General features: G+C 45.8%; 1 protein-coding gene across 5 annotated transcripts in view; it reads left to right on the top strand.

Annotated features, from left to right (window-relative positions):
• The first annotated feature begins 590 nt into the window (after nt 1–590).
• Nucleotides 591–9,908, top strand: part of il34 (interleukin 34) — a 39,752-nt gene continuing 30,434 nt past the window's right edge. For 2 of the 5 annotated variants that reach the window (XM_047333370.1, XM_035642155.2), the window contains exon 1: nt 4,847–5,300. The gene's annotated coding sequence lies outside the window, so the exon portion shown is untranslated. Of the gene's footprint in view, nt 682–4,846; nt 5,301–5,330; nt 5,459–5,828; nt 6,033–9,908 lie in introns of those variants that run through there. The other 3 variants (XM_047333373.1, XM_047333371.1, XM_047333372.1) reach the window with 3 other exon arrangements.

Below are 9,908 nucleotides of genomic sequence, written 5' to 3'. Positions count from 1 at the left end.
ACCGGTTGCTATGTGTTTATAGAAGGCTGTTTCAGAGACTGCTTGATGAAAAGAACCATAATGATTCCAGTGCTTTTACCAGCATCTTGTGCATGTTAAAGCGTTCTTCTGGGGCCGATTAACATCCTCCCATAGTCGGTCAGACAATGCCCAATTTGCCTCTGAAGCTCACAGAGGTCCAGAGGATTCTGCACTAACACTGCTGCATGTGGCCACTAAACACATCAAGAGTCCCGAGGCTTATGCCAGAATTGAATCTATTGATTTGAGCTCAGCTTTTAAAGCAATAAGGATTGATAGAGTATTAAACATGCTATCTAAACTTGATACAGATGGACGGCTTGCACTCCGGATCAAAGACTTTTTATATGATCCCCACCGTGCAAGGCCACGTCTCCGATGAAATCCATCTGTGTCATATCCTCAGCACTCCCCCCCTCCAATGTACATGGATGCAATGCAGCTCTACGACAGCGGCGTTGGTCTTTATGCAGATGACATGGCAAGGGTGGGTCTATTAGGTAATGTTGACCTAGACTGCTCCTTCTTTATTCATATCAACAATCTGCTCATGTGTTCTCTGCTCTCAGATGCCGACGAGACCAGGGAGCAAACGGGAGACAGCCAGCACGATCATACCAGGAACAGATGACGACTTTGAGAGAGTCTTGCTGGGATGGGGTTTGTCATTCAGACGCCAGTTGGAGCTGTCGGTGTCGGCATGACATTTCGTTTTTTTATATTACAAAAATGACACAATATAAAAGAGCCTGAGACTGGTTCATCCTCGACATATGAGTTCTGCAGACTTTTGTCATTTGAAATTATATAGAGATGCAAGTTCCTACCCCATCACGCTAACACGCCAAACTGTAAATTAGCATCATCACTCAGCGCATGTTAGCTTGCCCCTGTTAGCTTGCTCGTGTTTGCGTGCCCCTGTTAGCTCGCTCGTGTTAGCTCGCTCGTATTAGCTCGCCCCTGTTAGCTTGCCCGTGTTAGCTCGCCCGTGTTAGCTCACTCGTATTAGCTCGCCCCTGTTAGCTCGCTCGTATTAGCTCGCCCCTGTTAGCTTGCCCGTGTTAGCTTGCCCGTGTTAGCTCGCTCGTATTAGCTCGCCCCTGTTAGCTTGCCATTGTTAGCTTGTCCGTGTTCGCTTGCTCGTGTTAGCTCGCCCCTGTTAGCTCGGCCGTGTTAGCTCGGCCGTGTTAGCTTGCTCGTGTTAGCTCGCCCGTATTAGCTCGCTCCTGTTAGCTCGCCCGTGTTAGCTCACCCGTGTTCGCTCGCCTGTGTTAAGCTTGCCCGTGATGGCTTGCCCGTGTTAAGCTTGCCCGTGATAGCTTGCCCGTGTTAAGCTTGCCCGTGTTAGCTTGCCCGTGTTAAGCTTGCCCGTGATAGCTTGCCCGTGTTAAGCTTGCCCGTGTTAGCTTGCCTGTGTTAAGCTTGCCCGTGATAGCTTGCCCGTGTTAAGCTTGCCCGTGTGTGCTTGCTCGGGTTAGCTAATGAAGTATTACACATGCATATACACAGTTTGTTTAACATCGTAACAACAATTTACACATTTCACATATATATGAAAATTGCACATTCCCAGTTATTGCATATAGTATTTCTTTTTTTACCTTACTCATTTTTTAAAGTCGATTTCAATTCATATTTTATCCATTACTACATTTCACCCGTGCGCTGCTTCTTTCTTGTGCTGTGGTGTCAAAGTTGAATTTTCTCTTGCGAGGATCAACAGAGCTACGTCTTAACCCCAACCCTCCCTAATTCAAGGCAGCGATACCTGGTTTCGATCCTCACTGTCCCAATGTGAAAAAGTCTAAATCAGTAAAAAAACAGAGTAGATTCTCTTTCGTTTGTTCGCTTTGCGGTTGCATTTCAAAGTCTGCGGAAGAGCCCTTTTCACGACGCCAAAAAAACAAATCAAATTCATGGTCAAACATCTGCACCGTCCTCGCATCTCTTTGTGTTTTTAGGCGTCATCTATTAGACTGTGTGTTGTTCACCAGCCACGACCACAGAGACCTCAGTCATTGGGCGCTGAGCATCCGTGCCAGAGCTGAGTCACAACTGTTGGCAGCGGACCGGGCATTTGACGGCTACACTCACTGTTTTGCTTTCAAGATTTCCAAGCGTTCTTGTTGTTGTCATCGTCACATTTGATGTGTTGTTTTTGCAGCAAAGTCGTATGAATATAATTTGTGCTGGCCACTGGATGTGTTCATCATCTCCCACGTGTCCCTCTCCGCGGCACACCTGACGCTTTTAAGCCGCTAAACTCGGCAACGACCTGGTTAATGTTTTGTCTCTGCTGGACATTATGTCGCCGCGTCCTCATCGCCCGTATACCGTATCTCTGGATAAGGGATTCAGCCGCAGGACGTGAACGTAAATATTCCTCATATGTGTGTTACGCAGAACCGACCGATGTGCTGCTCATGCACTTTACTTCACATTCTTCTTCACATTAACAGTAACAGTGGTCTGTGCACTGTAGAAATATACGTCTTCATTCATGCTTGGTGGTTCATTTATTTCACAAGTCATTCATAAAATACGATTGAACAAAAAAGAACGTGTTCTTTCTTCGGCTCGCAAATGATCTACAAAACAGGAGCAAACTATCTATTGACCGTCAATGAAGCCATTCGAGACGAAACGCAGGCCCTTCCTACGAAGCCTGTGTAAAGACGACTTGTCTAACAAGTGAACTTTGTACTTTTCTCTTTGTTGTGGGATCTACGGGATTTTGATAACAATATTATCCCGCTTTGAATCCAAGATTTTTATACTACACTTTGTTTCATCACGACCCTGCTCTCATGATATTAACCCGAGCAGAGTTAGGTTTTGTAACAAAGGCGACCTCGTGTGACAATATGGAAAATAATATGGAAAGAATCTGCTGCGCTCCTGCGGGCTTTCCCGTCTGAGCTCAGCACAGTGAGCCCTGGGGCGACACTGCGGTTGTGGTCCGGGCCCTGGCTCAGATCATTCTGGTGTGATCTGGTTTTGTTCTATAATAATCCAATAAAAAACCCCTCCATCGTGCACGAGCCGTCAGCCCCCGTTTTGCCCCCTTTTCAGTGACAATTTAGAATATGTCATTATCAAGTAAAATGCGGGGGGCAGAGGAAGGGAGGGACGGACAGATGGGTGGATGGGGGAGGAGTCAGGAGTCAGGTCAGGTCGGGACATAACCCGAGATGACCCCCGAAGGGCTCCGTAAGCTGACGGAATTTGATGGATGATGTTTGAGTTTCCTCCGTGTGTGAAGGATCAATGTGGCCTCCTGTGGCGGCGGCTAGCGAGACAAGATGCCAGTCAGTCTGTCACTGGCTCTTATCTTATTTCCTCTGAACATGTGGGGATCCGGTGGCCTGCGCCACGTTATTTATAACGCGAGGTTGAGTTATGATTGGATTAGGGGAACTATTAGGTTTATTATATCATATTACTACATTATAACATATATGATATTTCCTCAGTCCTCCTCTGGCATCTGTCTGGGGGGGTAGTTTTTTGGATTTTTTTCAGCTTTCAAAGTAAAATCCTCCTTGAGCCATTTAGTCCAGAGAACATCTTTAGAGGGACTCCCTCAGACTCATGCATATTCTTTATTTTCCCCGTGATGTTTGCATGGCACAGCAGGGCAGGCCGCTGGTTAATGTTGAGGTTGGTGGATAAATAAAAAGTACAGAATAAGGGTAAAAGTCATCACGACGTGAAAAATAATGGCAACAAATGGTATGTGGGGTATGTTATAGCCAATCAACCAATGATTGTATTTACTAACCTCACTTTCACAGAAACAGTCTAAAGTTTATGATTTTAAAGCCTAAATTTAATTGAAAATTAACATTATTTTTTGCTTAATGAGATCTTTTATGCATATTTAGAAAAGGGGCATGTGATCATTTTATTCAGGCTAGGGACGTCATGATACCGAAAATCTGGTAGTTGGTACCAATTTCCGCCAAAAGTACTCAATACCAAATCCGATACCACGACGTAAAAAAAGGGAAGAAGAACAATAAAACTAATAATAAAAAATATTTGAACATTACAAAAAAACAATAGTGGCATGTGGCCCTCGAATAATAAACAAAAAGAAACAATTTAGCATTACAGAAAACATGCTTTACTATTCAGGCATGGCTTCTAGATATAAAATTAAAATTAAGCTACTCTCAATATTTTGCAAAAACAGTGGCATATAGCCTTCCAAGTATTTCAAACAACACTGAGCTTAGATTCAGAAATAACATTTTCATGCTAAGAATCTTTATATATGCATATAGATATATTTTTTGGTGTCGTTTTAATTTGATGCTCTGGCATCAAAACCTTGTTATTGAAACGTTCATGCCAGGAGAGGATCACCTTTGAACTGGGCCACATTTGGGTTGAGAGAGATAGAGAGAGATTTTTTTTCTTCTGATTTGAAAACCAAACTTTATTTGATCAATTTTTCGACAAACTGAATTAATAAAAATAAAAAATAAACATTTTAAAACAAACACCACTCTTCAATTCTCTGCCAAATCAATACATAGATACATAAATAAACATAATGTACAGTAATCACAACAGATTTACAGAGCAGAGGACGTCTCCATTATCTGTCGAACTCATCAGATTCCATCGTCTCTGCAACAATTCAAATCAATCATTTTTAGATCCAAGTCCGCTGATTTAATCATGGCTTGGTTCCGTTTTTTTTCCTCCTAACATCATAGTGCTACCTGAAACTCACAGTGAAGGAAACAGTGTGTGTGTGAGAGAGAGAGAGAGAGAGAGAGAGAGAGAGAGAGAGAGAGAGAGAGTGTGTGTGTGTGTGTGTGTGTGTGTGGCGTCTGGGTGGGCAGGAGCGCAAGGTTTTACGCACAGAATGGGCCCCCCTCCGATTTGGCGTCGCATGCTCTTATTTTGAAATCGGCTTGTATTTGTGTGCGTGTCTCGCGTCTTGGAATTGACTGGAGAGGGAGAAACGCTGCGGCGGCCGGGCAGCTCGTTTGTTGCGCACTTGGCGGCGCACACTCACACCGACGACAGCGCGCAGCAGCAGCAGCAGCAGCAGAAGTCGCGCGGACGCACCGGAGCCGAGCGATGGACCTCCACCTCTGACCCTTTTTTTATTTTGTTCTTGGCGACTTTTTAAAAAAAAAAATTTATGATTTGGATTCCTTATCGGCGCAGGGGCTCTGTCTCTCTCTTCTCATTCAGCCAGGGGCTCGGCACAACGTGGCGCCTTTACGCATCCCGACGGCCCGGGACCAAAGCGACAACCGGAGGTGCGTGGTTCTCTCTCTTTCGCTCCCCCACTGTGCGCGTGTGCGTGTGTATTAATTACCCAAAGCTTCCCTCGTGGACCACATGTGTCCCTCTGCCCCACCTGTGTGTGTGTGCGCGCGCGTGTCCAGCTGTCCAGTGGTACTTTCACTTTCGCCAGGTGCGTAATTGGTGTTATATTGCTCCTGCGCTGTTTTACTGACTGCAAAAGGGGGAAACGATAACGTTGGTGACCCGATGGGGGGGGGGGGGGGGTATGGATCACTGCCGTATGGATCACGACTCGTGACACGCTGGAGTCCTTGTTGGTCGCCGGAGGGAACGTCGGGCCACCTTGACAAAGATGGTTTAACGCTGCGTAAACGTTTGCGTGCGTAAAAGGCTGAGGAAACAGTCCAGGTGCCACTGCAGCTGAGGCTTGAGCGCAGCATCGAATAACTAAAGAATAGATCAAAGCCATAATCTTTTTGGTGGGGGGTGGGTGGGTGTAAATCTTCCTTAGTGCTGCTGCTTGTTCCTGCAGGTTGGATCTCAAGCTTGTCTGGATGATCGTTGTCTGAAGGAGGACCAGTCAGGGTCCGACTCGGAATCATCAGAGTGGACTACAACTCAATGAGTTGCAGTCGTTTGAGTTTCTCCTCCAACGTTCGTTATTACATTTGTTTAGTTGTTGTTTTTTTTTTCCGAGGGCAGGAGTGGAAAAACTTCAAGACCAAAGAAAACCCCAAAAAACAGTGAGGTTTTGCCGTTGATGAATCATTGGTCATGTGCTTCACTGCCTGTTGCCGAGTGCTTTTTGGTCATTTACTGAAAAGTCTCTCACACAGTTTCTGGTCCCAGTTTTTAAACTGTGTGTTTCGCTGCCGAGTCTGTTCCGTCCATCTGATACTCTCCTCTTCTTCACCTCTCTGCAATAACTTCTCCACGCTGCCCGTCGTGACCATGAAAGAGGATACAGTCAGAGCATTCCAACAAAACAAAAAAAAAAACATACAACCATCCAATTTATTACCTAGCCATTTATTTGACACGTTGTCAGATCACTACAAAGCAAACCACAAGTGCAACTAATTCCATCCCGGAGGTGGTTAGATAGTCATCAGTGCTCGTGACGGCATGCCCAGCAGCAGATGAACGTATCAGCATCACAGTGATGTTCACCGCGTTACTCAGGGAACGAGTGGATTGGGGCGACTGTGACTCAGGGGGCAGAGTCGGTCGTAGCAGTTATTTCACACTGCTGCTGCGGCGTTTTCAACTCTCTCCTACATTTGAGACCTTTTCGTAAAGCGGCGCTTTAGATTTAAAAACTCCCGGGGCCGGTTAAAAAGTTGGCCCCCACGTCCCCTCGGCTATACCTTCAGTTTCTGAAGCTGCTTCCGAGACGTGCACCGAAGTACGGACGTTTTCTGGAGGGGGGCTGTCTATGGGAGATCTCAAATGCTGCTCAGGACACTTCCCCTGCCCTGGTAAAATTTCCCACGTGAGTGGGCGTGTCGGTGGCTGTAAACAAAAACACTGCTTTTCTGCAGGGCAATCATCGTCATCATTTTTATCACGTCCAGGCCTCCATGCGTGCTCACCCCCGAACATCAAATGTTGGAAATGTTCCCGTTGGTGTGAACGCGTCTAATGAAAGGAGTTTCCTTGCTTCCTCCTTTCTTATCTCCTTTTAGCCTCGGATACACAGGATCATCTTTGACGTATAGGAAAGGGGATGATGCTGCAACATTAACCGCAACAGGCCCACGGAAACTTAGAGGCAACAAACAACCCCTTTTTTTTTTTTTTATGCCTGTGGCCTGATCCAAAACTCATGGAAATATATCCATAAATGTCAATTTTTTTCAAAGCAATATCTTCATCATAACATAATACAATAAACCCTCATGGTTTTTCACTAAACGCCCCCTGAAGCAGTTGTTGAGAAAGTCAAAAGGAAACGAGAGCTTTTGGGGTTTATTAGTAGGATTTCAATTTCTTTTACCGGCTTAACTTTTTTTTAGCGTGTATAAGCCTTTTAATATTATTATAATATTTCAGATTTTCAACCCTGTTTGTTTTAATGGGGGGGGGGGGGGGCTCGGAGTAGAGCCTCTGATCCAGTCGAGGTCGATGCCTCCTAGGCGCCTTCTTTTGGAGTTTTTTCTGAGCACACCCAACTCGGGTTAACGAGGGATTATATTTCCCATCTGGCCTGGGGATGATTTCAGATCACTTTAGGAAGCCTGGGGTAGTGTTGATGGGGCAGAGGGCTTTGAATGTTTGTCGTTTGAAATCCCCTGCTGAACCAGGACCTCTGATAAGTGGGAGAAAATTTGCGGTTCAGCGTGTATTTTTGCTGGTACGGCGACAAAATACACTTAACTTGGAGATCTTTTATGATAATTTTGAGGAATTCAAAAGATTTTTTGGGGAGGGGGTTCATTATGAAACTAAAATCTGACAACGGTCGGCTGCCACAGTCCAGGTAACAGTTTGGGAAACACTGCATACTTGTTCCCTTGCCCCTAATTACTACTTTCAATCCACTTTGCATCCCGTGAAAGCAACAGTTGTGTTTAGTCATCCGTTGACCTCGTGGCTGGCGGCGTCCCGCGGTGATCTGACTGCTCACTAAGACTCGGATGTGCAGCTGTTTGAGAGCTTGAAAAGAACTCCCCTGAAAGCCTCAGAATCGAATGGGAGATGCCTTTCTCCGAGATGTTTCTAATCAGATATTCTGGCCCCATTGGGTACGCACCGATATTACGGACACTTTTACGATGTGGAATGAGATCATGTAGTTGGCAACTCTCTGCTCCGCGCTGCCAAGTTTAACCTTTGAAAAGCAGGTTTTCTTATACTTGCCGAAAGTGCGAGGATAAGCATGTCGTCTACGCTAAAGGCACATCTGTTAACCAGATGTGAAGATGGTGCCCCAACGTAGGGCCGAGTTGAAATTGAGCTGGTGCAGCAGCAGGAGCAAGCAGGACTCCCCTGAACTGCAAAAAAGACGTTCCTCGTCGTACAAGCTCAGTCAGTGGGATGTGGGTGTTTCATCAGTGATGGGTGGAAGCTGTCTGTGCTCGGCCGCTGCCAAGTTCTCTTTGTGGGAACTCTTTTAAACGTCGCACAGATGCTGATGTTGGCGTTGCGGAAGATTCAGTTCGGTCAGGTCCTTTGGATTTTTAGAGATCAGAGGTGTGGCGACGGGTATGAAGTACATGCGGTACACGTGCATGAACCTCTGAGATGCCGCTGCCAGCAGATGTTGGACGTGGGAGCAGGATCTTCTCCGTGAACGTATATCTACAGTATATATATGCCAGAAATGTGCGTGGGAAAGAATATCCAGCCGGTATAGCTCATTACAGGTGCACTGGCTCTTAACTCTGAACATGTGCGAGATCTTTTGTTTTAATGAACACCAGGCTAAACTTTGACCTTGTTGTGAAAGTCATACGTCGGCTATAGGCTTAAATTCGGGAAAAGTGAGCTGTTCCGCCACGTTGGTCCAGACTCAGATAGCATCGAGGCGATCGGATGGATGGCTATGAAATGTGGCACAGATGTCAGCGATACGTCACAGGATGAATCCACCAACCACCAACAGCTCGAGGTTTTTTCAATCTAGCCTGGGAAATATCCCGACATCTAATAGATGTCATGTGCCCCCACAGGCAGAAAGTGTGATGTCTTAATGTCAAAATGTTGTAATTCATTTGATTAATTCACTTATCGATTACTAATCGATGAACTGTTGCAGCTCTACTCTACATGTATCACTGCAGTGACACAGTGGCGGTGAATCACATTTGCAATCAAATGAATTCAGATCATATTGTAAAGATGGTTTTCATTCATGAGTTACACAACAGAAGCGCCAGGGCGATACGATCCGGCCATGAATCAATGCGATCAATACCAACATTTGATGATTCATTACTTTTCTTTTCTTCATTAAGACTTATCAAGCCATGCTTTCATGGGGCGTTCAGGGCGACAGCAGCGTTCATGTGGCGAACAAGCAGAGATCGCGATTCTCTCCGAGCCCGACGGGTCTGATTTATTGGTTTCAGCGAGAAAGCCACGACTCTGCAGGCTCTTTCCGGGAACCTCCAAAAAATGTACCCTGCACTTCAGACTGACTGACGAAACATCATGTCTGATGATTAAATGTCGTCGACTTCCAGGGGGGGCGGCCCCGAGGGCGAACCGTAGTCAACTGCCGGAGTTCTGATTTGCAACACGACTAACATCAGATGGCACGGTAATTGTCAGGGGATCAGCGGGAACCAGATGTCGGCAATAACTCCGATTACTTGCTCCTCACGTTGAGACGCAGGCACGGGGGATTTCGGAATTAGAGCTCTGTTTATTATTAGTCTTACAGTCAAAGGCGACATGGAGCTGGAGCGCAAACAAAGTGTGTCGAGTTCTTCCGTGTAGCTGTAAATAGACGCAGGTTGCTGCGAGTCGAGCTCTTGGTTGCTCAACAGTGGTCTTGTGCAGTTTTATTTTTTTTAATTCGTATTCATTCCAGTTTTGGTTCATTGCTCGTTCATATGCCAGAATCAAACTTATTGATGTGTTATACAAAAATGCCTCAACAGATGCAGGGGCAATAG

The sequence above is a fragment of the Scophthalmus maximus genome, chromosome 7 (genome assembly GCF_022379125.1).
Source record: "Scophthalmus maximus strain ysfricsl-2021 chromosome 7, ASM2237912v1, whole genome shotgun sequence".
NCBI lineage: Eukaryota > Metazoa > Chordata > Actinopteri > Pleuronectiformes > Scophthalmidae > Scophthalmus > Scophthalmus maximus.
The sequence above is the reverse complement of the archived record's forward strand: the minus strand, read 5'-3'. Positions and strand labels throughout refer to the sequence as shown.